Here is an 18,798-nt window from a genome sequence, read left to right as displayed (position 1 = left end):
GAGAGAATGTAGACTTTACCTACTAAGAGTAAAAAAGAGGAGGGGTGGCACTAATCCAGAACAGTGCCACCTGCAGCTGGACTGGCTGAGATGCCGAGGCACTACTCAAGCATGTGTTCAAAGCCCCAGGCTCACTCCCCTTCCCTGGCTCTGGAGGGACAGACACACACTTCTCCAACACCTGGACCCTCAGCGCTTGCTGGAGGTGACCGTGTGAGCCCAGCTCACCTGCCCGCCATCCTCCTGCCAGTCTCCATGGAAGCCCCACAGCCTCCGATCTTCAAGCTGAGCTCTCCTAACGCAGAGCCACCAGCCCTGTGTTCTCTTGAGCTGCTCCTGTTCCAAGAAGGAATGGGATGAGCAGGATGTGAGCATAAGGCACCTGGAAATACCACTGAGTTTTGGTGGACTTTCTGCTCCTGTTGGCACCACAACCACCAACAAAGATGCAGCCCAGGCTAGGGTGGCTACTATTATCTGCTAGACTGGGGTTGCTCAGTGGTGCAGATGTGGGACGTGAAGCATGCTGCCTGGCTCAACAACCATGCCCCTGCTCCCCACCTCACCCCGCCCTTCCAGTTGAGGCCACTCAGCTCCCTCCTATGAGCTCATAAACCCAGCCCTGTTTTAAGAAGCCCCAGGTCAAGTGGTCCAGGCACCAGGTGGCATCCCTGTGGGTGTTTCCCACATCCATTCTTCCTCTGCCTCAGCCGGAGGAAAAGGGGATCTAGAACCCCAGGCTCCCCCTCTGCCTGCAGTGGGAGCTGCTGTATCTACTAAGATGCGTCTCCAGGTGCCTAACAATTCATCCTGCGCCACCCTTGGTTAGTCTTACCCTTAGGCTCTGAGGGGCAGGGCACCTGGACAGCCAGAGCTCTCCCACTGAAGCCAGGGGCTCAGTTCCCTCACTGGCCCCTCCACTCACCAATGGGAACAGTCCCTTCGCCTCCCTTGCCTCAGCTCTCTCATCTGTTAAGTGGAGTCTAAGTCTGTACCTAGTTTGGGGGCTGCTGTGAGATCTGATAATAGATGTTGAAGAAAATGCTTCAAAGACTATATAAAGCTGACTAGGTTTTAAAATGTTTCTTTTCCTGCTTATATAAGTCATATGTGCACACACACACATACATGGTAAAAATTTTGGAAAGTACAGAAAAGAGTAAGAAAAAAGTCATCTATAAACCCACCACCTGAGCAACTTTGATCATTTCTGGTTCATTTCCTTCTTCATTTTTTTAAACAATTTTTTTCATAGTTGAGATTATTCTCTTTTTGTGATTTTTAATGGTCTTTTGGGATCTTGCTTTCTTATTAAACTCAACATAGCATAAGCACATTCCTATGTTATCAAAAACTCTTCCTAAGCATAGTATACCTACAGGATGTAGGCAATGAACATTTTTAGGCATAAAGCTTTTTATGCATTCTGAATGACTTCCACAGGATAACTGCCCAGAAGTCAGATCACTGGGTAAAGGTATGAATATTTGAAGACTCTTCATGCACGTTGTAGCTATTGTTATCTGAGTTGGAAACTGAAGCTCAAAATTGAAATAATTTGTCCTGGTCCACACAGCTAATCTTCAGGAAGTGCAGGACAAATCAGAGGGCGAGACATTCATGTTCTGTGGTCTGTGCTTAACAACACAGCCGAGCACACACAGGCTGCTCCATTCCTGCCGAGCATCTGATCGTTTGCACTGATGAGGACAACCGGCCCTGTGGGTGATCAAGCACGGAACACAGGCTGGTGCACAGAAAGACTAGCCTGGGGTTCAGGACGCCTGGGTTCTGCTGGCGGCTCCCCTGCTAACTGTCATCCTGAGGACGGCCCTCCAGCCTCAGTGTCAGCCCTGTAACACGAGGAACTTGGACTGCTCTTCTGCCCAGGTACATCACTACCAAAGCAAAAACAGAAATATTTTTGTTTCTGTTTTTGTACGAAAAGACCAAAGATAATTCATTTGCCCCAGTTCAATGTAACTTTGCCTTCTTGGCCATAAAACTGATCCGGCCGGCTTCCAAAGCCAGCAGGTTGGGGTTAATAAGACAGCCAGCTGCAGAAAACATGCCCCAAGCTGAATCTGCCAGCATGTGGCAAGAGAATGCAGCCCTTTCAAGACCGAGCCATGTGGTCGGAAACACAGCTCAGTGCTATGTCTTGGCACCAGGCTCCACCATCAGCATTGTAAACAGATCCCATCAGCTCGCCCTGGGGCACCAGCACCTGCAACCCAGAGCACCAAGCTACTGCCTGTCCCTGTGTGTGCACAAGTGCACTGATGGGCAGCTGCCCAGGGTCCTCGGAGAATAGAGAATGGTGCTCTGGGTTGTCTTCCCAAGTGACCACAAACCTGAGATGCCACTCAGCGGCTGTGGAACCACAGTCAACTGGACATGGTGGGTGGAGCGGCTGTTTGTCAGAAGCAGACCACCGCTTCCCAGGCATCAGAGACCCGTCCCCCTGTTCTGGCATGGGGTCAAGTCCTGGGATCTGTGGGAAACAGGTGCTCCTGCACCAGCATCTCAGTCCAACTGTCAGTCCAGGGCTAGCAGACAGGACGATACAGATTCCACAATGTCTCTGAGCCTGGAGAAATGTTTGCCACACTGGTGGGAGATCTGTCTCATCTCTTCCCACAAGGGGAATGTGAGATCAGGGAAGAAACGCAGGGCAGGCTGGTCTGTGAGACCATGCGCACATGGAGGGTCAGGGAGCCAAGCCACTGACACAGTACAAGCCATGTAACATGTCATTTACATAAGTAAAAGCACATATACACAGAACAACACACTTTTTGTAAGCGCATGTTCCAGTGAAAAGACAAACATAAACACATCAGGATGGTGATCTGTGGGTAAAGAAAGGGAATGGCCCGGGGACATGGGGGTGATCACCTGCTGTCCATGAAAAAGAGGGGTCTTATGGGGATCAGTTATGAGATGTGCTGTGAACTGAGAAATAGCAATAACTCAGCCCTCTGGACTTCAGGTCCACATTTTTAAAAACAAAAGGAAGAAAAAGAGACCAAAGCAAACCAAACCCAGGAGACAGCTCCTAAGAATGGCTCTGGAAGGGCCCTGAGTTTGTTTTTATAAGGGGAGGAGGTAATTTGAATCCACATGGGACAGAGGAGTGCAGCTACCTTTAGTTCTCAGTCCTGGAGGCACATCTGAGCCACTGGGGGAGCTTTTAGAAGACATCGGATACCTGCTTAGTTGGCTTGGGGTGAGCCCAGGCTTAGATATTGAAAAAGAACCCAGTGGGGCTGATGAGAGCCGGAGTTGAGAGGACTGATCCAAAGTATCTCTGATGTGCCTTTGGGCTGGGGGGTGGGGCATGGGGAGGAGCTTGCCTAGAGCTGGAAGAATAAAACTTTTTTTTTTTAGAGGAAGGGTCATTTTGCACCAGAGAAGAAGAGTGACTCACAGTGAGGCCCTGTTTTGGAAAAGGGAGTAGAGGAGGAACCGGAGCGGGGGAGGGTATTCAGTGGAAGCCTGGAACAGGGAGGGGAGGGAGTAACGGCAGGGGCAGAGGCAGTGCTACCGGTCGGTAGGGGCCAGGGTGACCACAGTGCTGAGCCCCTCACGTTCTCACGCGATGAGAACACTGAGACTCAGAGAACATAACTTCTCCAGAGATGAGTCTGCAGCCAGGACCTCCAACTCCAGAGCCCTTCCCACTGTCCCATGGAGCCCCCTGCTGCAGCTGAGTCTCCCGCATCCTGCACCCGTCTGACTGGTGCCCATCACAGAGGCAGGGAGAAGCCACCCACGAGGGAGCTGGCAAGCGATTTGAGCTTCTTCAGAAAATATAAATTTTAAAAAAGTTTAGAGAGGAATATGGCTAGTTACTATCATTTATTCCTTTCCCTTCCTCAAGTAAATGTTTTCCCTCGTTGCAGTCTCTATTGCCCTCTGAATTCAGTTCTTTTCTTCTTTATCCCTGAATTCCGGAAGCTCACTTGCTTTTAGTTCTTTCAGTGTTGCCAGCCAGGCTTATGGATTGTCCTAACAATTCCTGACTTCCCAAAGTTCTGAGGGTCTGTTTGCCAGCCCCACAGAGAAAGGGAAGTCTGCAGAGTGGGGGTCTCGGGGTGGCCGAGAACACTCGGTTTCCCCCAGAAGACACGGTGTGTCATGTGCCTACCTTGCTAAATGTTTTCCCATCTGCTCAATTTTGACATATAAAACAAGTAAGCAAAGAGAAGTTACACAAATTCCCAAATTATACACAAGATCCTATAGGGGGATGGGTCACACCCTTGCGTGTCCTGTGAGGGGCTCAGGCCACACATGGTAGATGCGCATCAAATGCTCACAAAGGGAGTAGCCAAGCTGAGACCTGCCCAGGTCTCCTGACTCCCAGCCCAGTGTTGGAACCACGGGTGCTGGCCAACCCGGCCTCTGCAGCCGTCCTGTGTATGCCTGGACCTGCTCAGGACTGCGTACAGCCCTGATCTAGCACGGTGCTGGGTACACAGCTGGTGCCCCGTCAACATTCACTAGATAGCCCTTATGGCTCTGTTCCTGGCTGCCTGGGCCCTAATCATCAAGCTTCTATTAGGATGTGTTGGCAGAGAGCCTAATACCATGGGAGGTTATGTAAAGAATTCCAGAAAGAGAATAGACTCTCAGGGCTGGGAGGCAAATTAAAAGGTCATCTAGTTTTAATGCCCACTTTCCTCACTCCCTCCTCACCGCCGCATACACGCACATACCCTGCTTCTCTCTTTCTTCAGACACATACAATTCTCCCATTGATTGTTGGACTTGCAGGAATATTTCTAGTTCACTAGTGTTTATTTATTATTGCTGATGAGAAGAGACTACATAGAGAGGGCATGTGCAGGTGTTCTAGCAACAGTCCAGCTAAAGACTCAGTTGACAGTTAGCATTAATCACTAGACATGAAAGTGAAGATACCTCTGTATAATATACTATCATTGAGTTATAAACAAAGTATTACTGGAGCTCAAGGAAAAAGCCATTAATTTTCACTGCTGGGACATCAGGGAATGCTTTACTGAGGAGCTGGCAAGTAGGATGGGCCTTGAAGAATGGCTAGGTTCTGGGCTTGCCCGTGGGTGTAATGAGTTAGTCTAGAGCAGCTATGGCATGACCATGGTCATGGCGGACCTAGGACATCAGGTTAACTTGAGCCAACCAGAGAAGTTCATGCCTCTGGAAGCCCCGGGTGCCTAGCAGGGTGGTGGAGCAGGATGAATTCTTGGCCACTGGATATTCTTCACTTGTGTCAGGGACTTTGAACAAGGCATCAAGATTCTCTGGCCAGTTTCTTCATCTATCAGGGAAGGGCAGAGAGACAGGGAGGGGGCTGAGGAAGTGCAGCAGGAGGGATTAGATGGTGTTGTGCTGGGTGTTAGGGATGCTCACTACATTTGCTGCCATTTACACTTTGTAGGGCCTTGGGCTAGCTAGTCTTACTGAGTCTCACTGAGCCTCAATTTCCTCATCTGTAAAGAGGGGCAGCAATTTCTGTACCCCATGCCTTATGTTTATCCATGAAAACCCTCTGAGAAACCCCAGATAGGAGGAACAAAGGTGAGTGCTGTGATGATCACTGAGACCAGCCGCTCAGGATGCCTTGGCATTGCTCTGAGCATGTTTCTTTCTGCTTTCACCCTGCAATTGCTTTCCATGGAAGTACTCGTTTGTTCCAGTTACTTTTGCTGCTTAACAAACCCACTCCAGGAGCCAGTCATTGGGGGAGTGGCATAAAACATCGATTATCTTGCAGATGTTGAGAGTTAGGAATTTAAACGAGGCTCACTCCATCACATCTAAAGGCCTTTTCTGGGAAGAAACAAAGAGTGGGGATGACTCAGCAGCCTGGGGCTGGAAGTATCTGGAGTTATCTTCACCTGTATGTGCAGTAAGAGATTCTGGCCGTTAGTGGGGCTGTTGCCAGAACACCCACACATGGCCTTTCTCTGTGATCTCTCACCCTAGGTTATCTTGGGCCTCTTCAGAGATTGGGGACTGAGTTCTAAGAGAAAGTATACCAAAAGAGAGAGAGGGAAGTGCATGGCATTGTATGACCTAGCCTTAGAATTCACATGATGCACTGCCTTTATACTCTAGTGATTGAGGCAGTTACAAAGCTCTGTCTGGGTTCAAGGGGTGGGGATAAAGACCCCACCACTCATTGGGAAGGGTACCAGCATTATATTTTAAGGAGAGAATGTAGGATAGACCTGTTGTTGTAACAACCTTTGAAAAACAATCTATTATGACATTCCTTACCTTGGCATTCAATGCCTCCTGCAAATGCTCCTAACAGCATCTCCTGCTACCTCTCAGCACAAACCCCCACTCCAGGCCGGGAAGCCCCCTCACTGCACCTGCAATATGTCATCCTCATCCCAGCCTGCGAAGCTTGGACCTCACTCTCATACCTCACTCTCCTCTTTCTGATTATTCAAGTCCCATTTCCCAAAGTGTTCCTAATGTGTTTGAGTAACAGTTAAGACAAGAAAGGAAGCCTCTTAGTAAACATAGTTCTTGGGGCCTTCTTTATTGCTTCTTTCTTAAAGTTAGTAAAATTTCTACAATGCTGAGAGTTATTGCATCTGAAAAATATCTACCAAGCATGGGCATGTCTCCTTCAACTCCCGTCATCGCATGCATACTTATGAAATTCAGGTTCTTTATCTCTTCCAGACAGAAATAATGACTGTAATAAATTAAAGTCAGCTTGCTTTAAAAACAAATGTTCTGGCTGACAATAGATGTGTAAATATGTTTTTACTTAATGAATTTTTCCAGCTTTATTCCATTTCAGCTCATTAGACATGACTAATAAAGACCTTGGCCCACATTGCTCACTAATTGCTCTCCAACTAAATCAGGGGCCAGGTCCCTGCCTCTTATGCTGATCCCAGTCCTTAGAAGTTCTGAGCATCTAATAGTGTTCAGGAAACACTCAGTGGTTGCTTGACAGAAAAACTGAAACACACAGGCAGCCAAACTGGGCAGATCCTCTCCATTCCAGCTGGAGATGCCAGTCTCCTCTGATCACAACAGAAGCAGCTAACAGTGGGCAGAGCTTTACACTTCACAAGCAGCCTTCGCATCCATTCCTCACTCACAACCCAGTGAGGCACAGAGTAAAGGTGTTGTTGTCCCCATTTTATGGCTGAGGAAACTGAGGCTCAGAGAAATTCAGAGGCTTTGGCAGGATCAGTGGCTCCCATGTTGAGGGCAAGAACTTTCTACTGTTTTTCATTCCTCAGTCCAGATTCTTCTCTGCTACAGTGCCTCTAGGTGAGCCGGTTCATTCACCCATTCAGTTATTCATTCACTGGTTGATCTGACAAATGCTTGTAAGCACATATTTCATACACAATATGGCAGAGGCACTGGAGAAGTCCCACTGTCATTGAATGTGTTGGCCAGAGGGAGAGATTACAAGAAATACTTAAATAATTATATAAATAAGAGAACTTGACATAATGGCAAATGCTACAAAGAAAATAGAACAGAGTAATGGGATAGAGAATGGCTAGGGTGGTTGGGGCAGGGTGATAAAGAGAAACTCTTTTAACCTAGGATGGCCAAGGAAGGCTTTCTGAGAAGGTAGTGCTAGAGCTGATGACAAAGAACCAGCCATTTAAAGATCTGGGGGAGAAGAATCCCAGGAATAGAGTACTGCAGGTAGAAAGGTCCTGAGGTAGGAATAGACTGGTCATGTCGGAGGAGAAGAAAGTCCAGTTAGTGTGAAGTATCTTGAGCAATGGAGAGAATGGAAGGGACAAGAAGGTATAGACCCTACAAGTTAATACAGAGGGTAAAGGAAAGCCTAAGCCAGCTAAGGGAGAGCTAGCAGAGTTTGTTGCCCTTTACATCACCTGAAGGTGCCTGCAAGACTATGGCATTTGTTTCTAAGTTGTTAAAGGCAAAAATATGCCTCTGATCCCTTCAAAGCCTAAACATAGCAACCATGTGCATCACTCCATAGTTTTTCCCCACTCCTTCCATCTGTCAACAGATTTTGATTTGCTTTCAGGTGCTGTGATTAATTATATTAATATGAATTCTGTGTCAGTATCCAAATGGTAAATTTATTATGAAATTTTCGATCCAGCTTTCTGCTTAAAATTCCATGTTATTTTTATGATACACTAATTTATTTTTTAATTATACCAAATTTAAAAATACTTGGGACCTTCAGAAAAGCACCAAGAATAAATTTTAAATCTCCGGTAAAGGGTGGGATTGATTTAAAAACAAAGGCCACCTCTCACTCTCCACTAAATGCAAGGTGGCCTTTCAGCAGCTTCCCTGGTTGTCCTGTTGACTTTGAGTCAAGCCATTTGCCTCTCTGAACTTTAGATTCCTCTTCTGCTCAGTGGAGATTCACTTGAAAGGACTGTAATGAAAATTAAGTAAGATAACACATATGGAGCACCTAACACAATGCCTAGCTCAGACTAGGTGCTCAAAATCATTAGCCCTAAGCAGCCCCAAGGCCCCCACCAGGGCTGGGCCTCCAGTGGGTATTCCTTCAAGGAGTGTTTACCAGCTTCTGAAGAAGACTCTAGCAATCAGATCTACTCATAAATTAAGTGTGCCCTAAGCATCATATGAAATAATTTTTCCAGGATCTTCTAATAATGAACTTGAGAAAACCCCTTCTATTCCCCTCACCTCATTTTTCCTGAAGATAAATCAGATGCTTTCTCTGGTCCCTGTCATTTAATTTCAGTTATCATCACAGTTTTATTGAATTTATATCTGTCTAGTCTACGCCGGGTGCTGTACTGGATGCTGTGGCACAGCAGTGGACAACACAGCCGTAGACCCACTCTTCCCAGAATGGTCAGTCCCCGCCCCCCAGATCTCTATCTGTGATGTCACTGCCACCCTTGTCCTCCAAATCAAGGAAACAGTGAACCACTCTAATCCTATTTCTGACAGGGTTGCCTGAGGACCGTGGCATGTGTGAAGGATTAAGTGCAGAGAATGTGAGATTCCTAGGACCTCTGTTGGACTCAATCTAAAACGTGGCCAGTCTCTCCCAGGCTTTGCTTTGAAATACTGGCATCGGAGGAGCTTCCTGGAATTTGGTGACTGCCCAACTCCCTGCTGACCTCTGACATCAGAGCCACACTGGCCAGCCTCAGAGAGGAATGTCAAGAAGCAAAACAGCATCCCTGGCTGCCTAAGTCACTGCACCATCCTCTTTACCCATTCGGACAGACAGACACACTGACAAGGGAGTAAACCTGCTAGACTCTTTATGAAAGTGAGTTTCCCCAAATCAAAAACAAATTCTCCTGAAATGCAGGAAGTGCATACAGGAGCCAGCTCCTTAAATGTAGAAGAACAGCTTACTTTGCATGCTCTTGAGTTAGAAGCTGTAACTGGGACTCGGCAACAGGTTATCTCCAAGTCATGACTGGCAAGGGTGTATGGAAAAGATAATAGTCTTTCATAACTATGTCCTTACCTCCTTTACCCTCCATTCTGGCCTAGTCACCCTTACACACACACACACACACACACACACACACACACACATCCAGTTTCATTCCATTCTGTCTTGGTTGCTGTAGGTATGTGCTGCCCCTCCCCCAACCCTGTCATTGCATCAAACCAAACCAAACACCATGTTTATTCATGGGCTGACCTTCAAGGAAAACAGACATCCTGAATATGCTTCCTAAACTTCCTATTATGCATAAAGAACACATTGTCCTTTCAAAGCCAGGACTGAGAACTAATATTTGTCTCATGCAACGCCACATTACACAGTTACCAAGAATGTGGACTGCCTGTAAGCAGCCTTGCAAGTTACTCAAGAATATGAAGGCACAGCCACTTCTGCTCAGGCTAGATACATCCAAGCTGAACTTACAAGTATCTTGTTGACTGATGAGCAACAGGTGTCAACCCTGTAGGGCGACAGCCTGCTCAAAGGTAGCTCTCAACATGGCACTCCTATGCTAAGGAACCACTTGTGGGCAACATAACCGTCCACCCCTGGGAGCTGGGTAGGCAAAAGGTAGTGGAATACTCCATGAAATACCATACAGCAATTAGAAGTCCTTGTCTAGTTGTGCACAGAGCAGTATGAATGGATCTTAAAACCATAGTCCCAAATCAGACATCAGAAGCAGAATGAGATAGAGAAAACCCAAAATTATTGATAAACATTAAAACAACACTTATCCTCAACAACTAGAAAAATAATGCACCTTCTTCAAGAACATGTACAAACAAAAAGATAGTTGCCAAACATACTAGACTGTGTCGCCTACAGATGGGGAAATGGCAATGAATAAGTAAAACAAGAGAGGGAGTTTGTAGGGACCAATAATGACAATGTGTCATGAACTAAAGAGTGTGATTAACTCAACCCTCCCTACTGAAAGTCAAAAAAATAAAAAGGAAGGACACAGAAATATCCGAGCTGGCCCAGGTTTCAATACCCAACCTCAGCTCCCGCTTTCCACTCAAGTCAGGCAGGATGATCTGCCCCGCACACAACACTGCTGACTCCCAGCCTTTGATTCCTCTACCCTTTTCATAACCAGGCTGATCCCACCTTTCAAGGTCCAGTCCCGATGCCACATCCTCCCGAAGTTCCTCCCACCTCTCTGAGCAGCCATGCACTTCCTGTGCACCACACTGCAGGCATGATCAGTGTGCCTGGAAGCATGCACTTATTTGTAGGCAGATGTGGAACCTCAAGGGTAGGGTTGCTCTGGTCAGAAGGTTAGTGCTGCAGTGGCACTTGGTGCCTTTGGCCACCAGCACTCCTGGATTGCAAGTCATGTTTTCTAAAGACTCCCTTCAAAAGATTTACCCAAAACGAGCCCTGTCTCTCAGAGAGATGCAACACTTTTCCAGAAAACTCATCACAAAGAAGAAGCACACAGATATTTGCTGAATGGCTAATTGACAGAATTGCTTCCAAGAGCCATTCTATAGTTAAGCTCTTGGCACTCTTCCCATGCCCAAGAGAGCTCTCTGAGGTCCCCAGTCCTTCCTTCCTACAAGCCCCAAGTTGTGGTCAGTTTGCCTCTTTCCTGTAAAACCACCCCAGCCCCTCTATCCTCTGGGTTTCCTCTAAAATTTCACCTGCGTGTGGAAGCCATTAACCTGTTACTCCTGACACATACCACCATTCCCCTTACTCCAGACACCAGGCCACAAGTTCTACAAACATAAAGATTCTGTAGTTGGAAACTTAGGGAAGCATTGAAAGCTCACTTCCCCACCTTCAACATGTGTGCCGTCAGTGAACCATATTTTTGAGAACCTATTATATGGTCAGTGCTCCTTCTAGCCCTAGACAAAGATCCTCTCCTTCACTTTCTGGTTCATCTCAGCATCATCCAATTTTAGCAAGAAGCCTGCTAACTCATATTAGACATAATCCCCCATCCTCTACATCTGATCATTCTTGATGTCTAAACGTGTTCCTCACCCTCGACCCATCCCCAAGTGATGTCTGATCACTCTGATCTGCCTTCTGCAAGGATCCTGTTAAGTCAGTTTAGACAGAATTCCCCCTTATCTTGATGTCTTCTCTTAGTAATTTTCCAGCTACTGACAGCCCACCACCCTGCTCCTTGGCTACAAATTCCCTCTTGTTCATGTCATATTTGGAGTTGAGCCCAGTTTCTTTCCCCTACTTCAGTGGTCCCTATACCTATCTCAATGGTCCCCTTGAATAAAGTCTGCCTTATCATTCTTTAGCAGGTAGGAATGAATCATTTTTTTCTTTAATAGGATGTGATGGCTAGTAAAAGCAGGCTAGGCTTGCCCTCAAGGGGCTAATGAATAATCCACTACTTCCCACACAAGGGGCCACCGCCCCCCCCACTCTCCAAATAAGCAAAAGTGAATTTTTCCAAATTCCATTTCCATTTTCCTGGGGCCTGTGTAGTGCTGGCACCAAAGGAGTGACTGGCTGGAGACCAGCTGCCTGGGAGGCCCTGCCAGGACTGGTACAGAAGGGCCAGCGTTTCTATTCCCAGGGCTTGGCTCCCAACCAGGATGGCATCTGCTCAGAGTTGGGAGCCCAGCATACACTAATTGTCCTGTGGCTTCATGGCACTTTCAGCCTATCAATTGAGTTTTCCTTTTTTTTAATCGAGTTTTTCTTAAAAAGCAATTCCTGTGTTTGTTGGTTTTCTGCCCTGACTTGGCTCACGAGAATTTTTCTTAAGGATGGAAGAGCTCAGAGAACTGTGCCAGGACCTGAGAGGGAAGGATTGGTGACACAGGAAAGTCTGGCCCAGGGCTCACCCCTATCACTCAATGCCCCACTGCTTTTTGGAGTGGCACTGGTCCTTTCTGGGCTCCTAGACAAGATGCTGGGGGCCTTGACCCCAGTCAGATGTCACTACCTTGCTGTGTGACCAGGGCTGAATCCCTTCCCTCTATGGGCTGATATTCTCACTGAATGTTTTTTGAACAGGTAAAATTAAAAGTTGCAAAGGAACCTTTTTAAGCTCTGTAAAAATGCAAGCCCCTATGGGAGCTCTCTGTTCTTCCTACTCAGTTTTGCTGGGAATCTAAAACTTATCTAAAAAACAAACAAACAAACATGTTAAGCCCTACAGGAAACCCTGGGCAAGTAGCCCTAGTTCTAATAAAAGCTCTGCTTCTTTCTGTGTAGCTTTGGGATTAGAGAAGCTTCACTGAGTCTCATTCTACCTCTGTTCCAGCCACTGTGGCTACTATGAGAATCAAACAAATGGGTTTTTTTAATACTGAGTTTGTTATAGAGCACTATTCCTCTGGGAGGGCTTCTTGTTAACAGTATTTGTCATGTATTAAAGACATTGTACTGAATGTTGATTGGCCAGTCCCAAGTTGGCAGAAATTTTGCAGCTCTTAGGAAAGTCCTAGAGCTGCAAACTGTCCATACTTTTATGGGCAGATGTCTTACAGGCACAGCACATTTAAAACTGAGTAGGAGAAAGAGAGAGAAGAAAAGGAACAGAGAGGAGAAGAAAAACAGAAGGAGCAGAAAAATCAGAAGCAGAAGCAAAAAAGAAGAGGAAAAAGAAGGAAGAGGAGGAGTAAAGTGGAAGGAGAAGCAGCAACAACAGTTGGGGGCGGGGGGCAGAAGCAGCAGCAGCTGCCAAAGCAGAGGTGGAAAAGCGGAAGCGGAAGTAACAGAATCTGAGGAAGAGGAAGAAGACCAGGAAGGAGGAAAAGGAAGAGAAAAGAAGGAGAAGACAGAGCACTCTCAGAAGGAGAAACGACAGAAGGAGGGGAAAAGCAGAATGGGAAGAAGTAGGAGCAGCAGATGTTAAATCAGCAGAAAAACAGAAGCAGAAGAGCAAGAAGAGGAAATGAAAAAGGTAGAGGCGGAAGATGCAAAAGCAGGAGAACAAAGAAGCAGAAGTTGAAGCAACTGCAGAAAAAGTAGAAGCACAGAGAAAAAGCAGAGGCAGAAGTGAGAGATGCAGAGGACGAGAAAGATGAAGAAGGAGGAGGAAAAAGAAGAAGTTGAGGAAGGAGGAGGAAGAACCAGGGGAGAAAAGGAGGGAGAGAAGAGTGGAAGTGGTGGTAGAGGAAGGAAGAGAAGCAGCAACAGGGAAAAAAGTAGCTGAGGGAAAAAGCAGAAGCAGAAACAGGAGTAGAAAGAGCAGACATAGAAGCAACAGAAGCTAAAACATCAGCAGGAGCCAAGCTCCAGGCAGAGGCAGGGTGTCTACAGGGTTAAGGAAGAGGGGCCACAGGACTGGCTGGGCTGCCTATGTGCTCTATGCTCTCTGAACCCCCGTTCCTACCTAGAGACGAAGAGGCACATGAATTGGTGAAGTGTTCTTGCCACCCTGATAGTTTGGGCCATGAAAATGAGGTTGGGGGGCCAAGCAGAAAAATGTTCTCTAGACAAAAATGAAAAATGAAGGAATGAACTTGGATTACACACCTTCTGTGGATCCAACAGAGGCAGGGACAACTCGGTCCCCATTTTCCCTGAGCACACAGTCTGGGGCAGGGCAGTGGCCCTGGTCAGAAGAGGGGCAGAGATGGCTCAGGCCCAGAATTTGGGAAATGAGGAAATGTCAGAGAGGCTTTAGAAGGGGCTGGGTTTGGGTCAGAGTTAGCAGGTGAAGACGGAATTTAATAAGTGAAATTGGGGTGGGGACGAAGGGCTCCCCTCCCAGGGAAGCTGTGTGCTCGGCTTCAACCCAGCTAGTGGCCTGGATCACTTGGGTGCAGAGCTGAGGAGAGCAAGCATCAGAGTGGGTGATCCTGACAAGCCCCCGCTTGTGAAATAATTCTCTCCCAGGCAAGATGTCAATAACTTGGAGGTCAGGCCCATCATGGAACAACCTTCCTACTGGAGGAGAATGGCCACTGGACTGTGTCTCACCTCACTGACTGACAGTGCCTGTAAGGTGACCAGAGGGACCTCAGGGTGCTGAAGAGCAGACACCTCCAGGCCCAAGAGGATGAGCTGAGGGGAGGAGAGAGAGCAAGGCTGGCCAGTAACGCTCTGGTGCCTCCAGTTCTCTGCAGGGCTTGCTCCCTACAGAAGCCAGCTCGGCTTCAGAGAGACCTCTGGGTCTAGTGAGGGTATCAGCCTGTCCCCATAGCAGACACCTGCTTGATTCCTTTCAGGGGCCAGATTTCCCTGAGCTGCTTTTCAAATGAAGAGTGGCCCAGAGTAAATGAGAATCAGGCCTCAAACAGAGAATCCCAGGCCCTGTAGAAATTCAAAAGAGAGTAGGGGCCCCCTCAGGCCTCCTGCATTTACCCCAAGGACCCCAGCACTCATTTCCTAAGCCCTGCCCCAGCCAGAGCCTATAAAGATATCCCCTCCTAAAAACCCATGGCAGCATGGCCAGGAAGCCAACAGAATGCAGCCACCATCTAAAGGGGCCACCACAAAGCCCACCCTTCAGGTGAGCCGGGAGGAAGCGTCTTTCACCCACACCTGTGTGTGTGTGTAAGACAGTGAGAGAGCTGGGATGGGGAAAGTTGGGGAGCTCCAAGCAGTGAGTGGGTCTGTCGCTGGGGAAATTCCAAGTGATGACAAAAGTTGGGGTGAAATGGGGACATCAGAGGGGATAAAAAAAGGACAGGAAGGAAATTTCTCAGCTTTGCCAATGCAAGAAAGCTTCCCAAGTCTGGTGAATATTAATTGGAAAATGCTTGATGATACATTTCTCTCCACAGAATCCAGCAAGTGCTGGGCACAGAGAGAAGGTATTCGCAGGCGGCCCACTGTGGGGCTTGGAGCCCTTGGCTTAGCAACGAGATGGCCTCTCTGAACTTCAGTCCCATCATCTGTAAGATGGTCCCTCCCTCCCATCATAGTTACTATATGCAAATGTCTTACAGCAGTACCTGGCAGGTAGTAAATGCTCAGTAACTGTTACTTATTATATGATTAAAGGAAGCACATAATGAATGTCTACTATTTGCTTAGAAAAATTGTATTAAAACCTGAATGAGCAACAAAACTTTATATTCTGAGCAGGTCAAAGGTAAAGGTGTTTCAGGGATAAGGAGGCTATTCTCCTTCAACATGATTCAGTAAGAGGGGCTAGGACCATTTTCTCGCACGAGCCTTGTCTTTGAGTGCTATTTACTTTGGGTGAGATAACTACCCGCAATTACCTTGTATCCACGTGTGTTGTTTTCAAGTTTGCAATTACAGTAAAATCTGTGACTTTTTGAGTCACTTAATGGCAGGCCATACTGTTTGTCCCACCCCTCTCATGCTTTGAGATCTACAAATGAAAGAAATTGTTATGCTGCAGGAGGATCAATGCCCTGACACTTCTATGAGTGAGGAAAGAAGGAGGACTGACTTCTGTGCATTATGCAGCTAGTTCATGACATCCCTTGATTCGCCATCCCTGGCTGGGAATTCAATCCAACTGTCCATTCTTCCCCACCTCCACCCCCACCACCCCGGCCCAAGCTAAGGTTATGGCTCTCCTAGAGCCTGATGACCTTGCTAGTCTCATGTGCAGCAGCCAGAGAGATCTTTATAAAATGCAGGCACGATCACAGCAGATCAATGCTCAAGATTTCCATAGCTCTTAAAATACAAACACACACCCTGCTGTGCCCTCACAGGCAGGTCCATGCGGTCAGTCCCAGGCCCAGTCCCAGGGACTTTGTGCAGATGTTCCCTCCACCTGGAACATTTCCCTTTCACTCCCATCACCCCTACTCTTCACTTCCATCCACAACTCAAGTCCCTCTTAAGGGAAGTCTCCCCTGACCCTCTAGACTACTTCAGGTCTCCAGCTATAAGTGCTCATGACATCCTATGTTTCTTTCATGTCACTTCTCACAGCTTGCACACATTTGTTTGTGTGATCCTTGGTTTCGTGTCTTTCTCCCCCCCACTGGGTTGTAAACTGGCCAAGGCAGGGACTACATGAGTTTTGTACACCATCGCACAAGACCACCCTGCCCGCCACTCCTGCCATACAGCAGGAGCCTATCAGTAAATATCTACTGGTTTAATGCATTTCATTGTCTAGGTATCCAGGAAATTAAGAAATCCTTAGCATAATGAAAAGAGCACAGGCGTGGATGTCCAGAGATCTGCATTTCAGCCCCACTCGCTCCAATTAGCACTGTGACTTCAGGCAAGTCTCGTCTTCTCATGGGACTAGGAACTCTTAGAATGAAACCGGGAAGTTTAGGTTATTTGATCTCTCAGAGTCCTCCCAGCTTGGCCTATGATTTTCTGTTGCTGAGTTCAGACCGTACTGATGTCAGACTCTTCCTCCCCAAACAGACACTGGTACCAGCAGTGACATGGTAGAAGTGGAGGTGAGAATAAATATCCCTAAAGAAACAAATTCTCCTGATCCCTTTTTTGTCAGAACATTTGTGCTTGAAAGTGACTTTCACAACTAGAGCCAAGGGGATACTTTGCCAGTTTGATTCTTGGTTCCATTACTTAAACCAGTGATTTAAACTTTCCATTTCCCCTCGAGACAGCCAGAAAGTGGGCACAACACACCACAGTGTATGCCAGACCCTGATGTGTAGTCTATAGGCTAACAATTTAACAAGGCAAGTCTGTAAAAATAAATCGTTTATAATTGTTGACATTGTTTTAAAGCTCAAATATGGACTTCTTGGTCACATTAGCTTTGGGGATCTCCTTTCTGTCTAAGGATATATTTCTTCCCCATTTAACTTTCATTTCTTCTAACTTCTATTCTTAGATCTCTAGAATTAGAATGTCTAGACTTCTTTTGCTCAGAACACAAAGTAATAATTATTCCCATTTTGTTTCCACAGTAGCAGTCCATGTCTCATATTTGCACAGTTAATTTCCAAACATCATTTAAATGCAACAGAGAGAAAATAGAGTAATTCAAGAGGATCAGATAGGAACCTGATTCCAGTCACTCTCTGAATGAGAGACATTTTCTCTCAACAATTCAGAAGTGCTTGAAATTCGTACTTTCCCATACAACATGTTTTGTGTTCCAATGGAAGAGTGTCTTTGTTGGGAATTAATTGTAGAAGTATTCACTCTTGTTGAAAGCACCCTTCAAGAAGCCTGGCAGATGGCCAGAGACCCCAGCCTCTGGGGCTGACACTCAGGGTCTGGGACTTCTTAGTGACTGAGAACCTGAGCAGTGTTCTTGCTTGAAGGTTCCCTTTGTGTCTGCACTCCATGAGAAGTCACCGCAGCGCAGAGCAAGCTACATGTGGATGATAAGCTAGATCTCCTGATGAAGTCATCCCACTGTGACTTCAAAGGCACCTTCTTTGCATTTGTGCTCATCAAATAAGTGTGACAGTAAGATCACAGCCCCTTGGCCCAGTCCTAGATCGTGAGCATCCTTGAGGGCAAGAATTTAACATAGCACCTGCCATGTAATAATCTTCAAAGGATCAGCCCCCTATCTAGATGATCTTCAGGCAAAAGATGAGTCCCTTCTATTTAGGCTCTTGTACCTTAATTAATTAGCTCCAGGTAACTTGTACAGGAAGTCTGAACTCACAAGAAAATTAGAATATGCCCCAAAGTGGTGTTGTTCTCCATTCCTTGTTGGAGAAGCTAAAGAAATTTAGACATTATTGTAAAATTGGTAGTCACTTACACTTTAATCAGAGGAGTAACTAAAATTCTTAACATCACCATGCACTAAAAACAAAAAACAAAACTGACAATAGTTTCTCACCCAAACAGGTTTGGGAATTTCTGTTGAAAAATCTATATTACAACACCTAGTTTCTTCTCAATACACACCAAACACTGACAATCTTCATCTCTCAAATCTCAATGATTCTTGAGAGTATACAGATAACTTTGACATGTGTGGACACTAAGATACAGATAGGTTAAGTAATATATCCCAGGTCATGCAGTTAATTATTGTCTGGATCTTAGCTGCTGAGGTTACCCCTTATGAAGTTGATTGGCAATAATGTCCTTTGTGGTAAAGTGAGATTTTTAGGGAGAAGAGAAGCAGAAAACATTTTTTAAAATGTTCAAGGGTTTGTTCCCAGGCTTAATTTCTTTGAGCCTGACTTTGGAAAATGGTTTAGTTGGCATTTTTTTAACCAAAAGATGTTTTTCATGCCTCTGCCATTTCTAGTAGTGACAAGAATCAGAGGTAATTTTGAAAGACTGGAAGTTCTTGGCTATGTGTTATATAGCCCGCCATGAAACAGAAAGTGTGTGGTACAGTCCCAGTCTCCCCCTTCCCCTCCTCCTCCTTCTCTCCTCCTCCTCCTTTTTCTCTTCTATCTCTCCCTCCCTCCCACATACACAAGATCATTCAATTAGCAGAAGGAGTTTGGGAGAAGACAGATAAGCCA

This window comes from Phyllostomus hastatus, unplaced genomic scaffold, assembly GCF_019186645.2.
Source record: "Phyllostomus hastatus isolate PE091 unplaced genomic scaffold, TTU_PhHast_1.1 phas_contig_86, whole genome shotgun sequence".
NCBI lineage: Eukaryota > Metazoa > Chordata > Mammalia > Chiroptera > Phyllostomidae > Phyllostomus > Phyllostomus hastatus.
The sequence above is the reverse complement of the archived record's forward strand: the minus strand, read 5'-3'. Positions refer to the sequence as shown.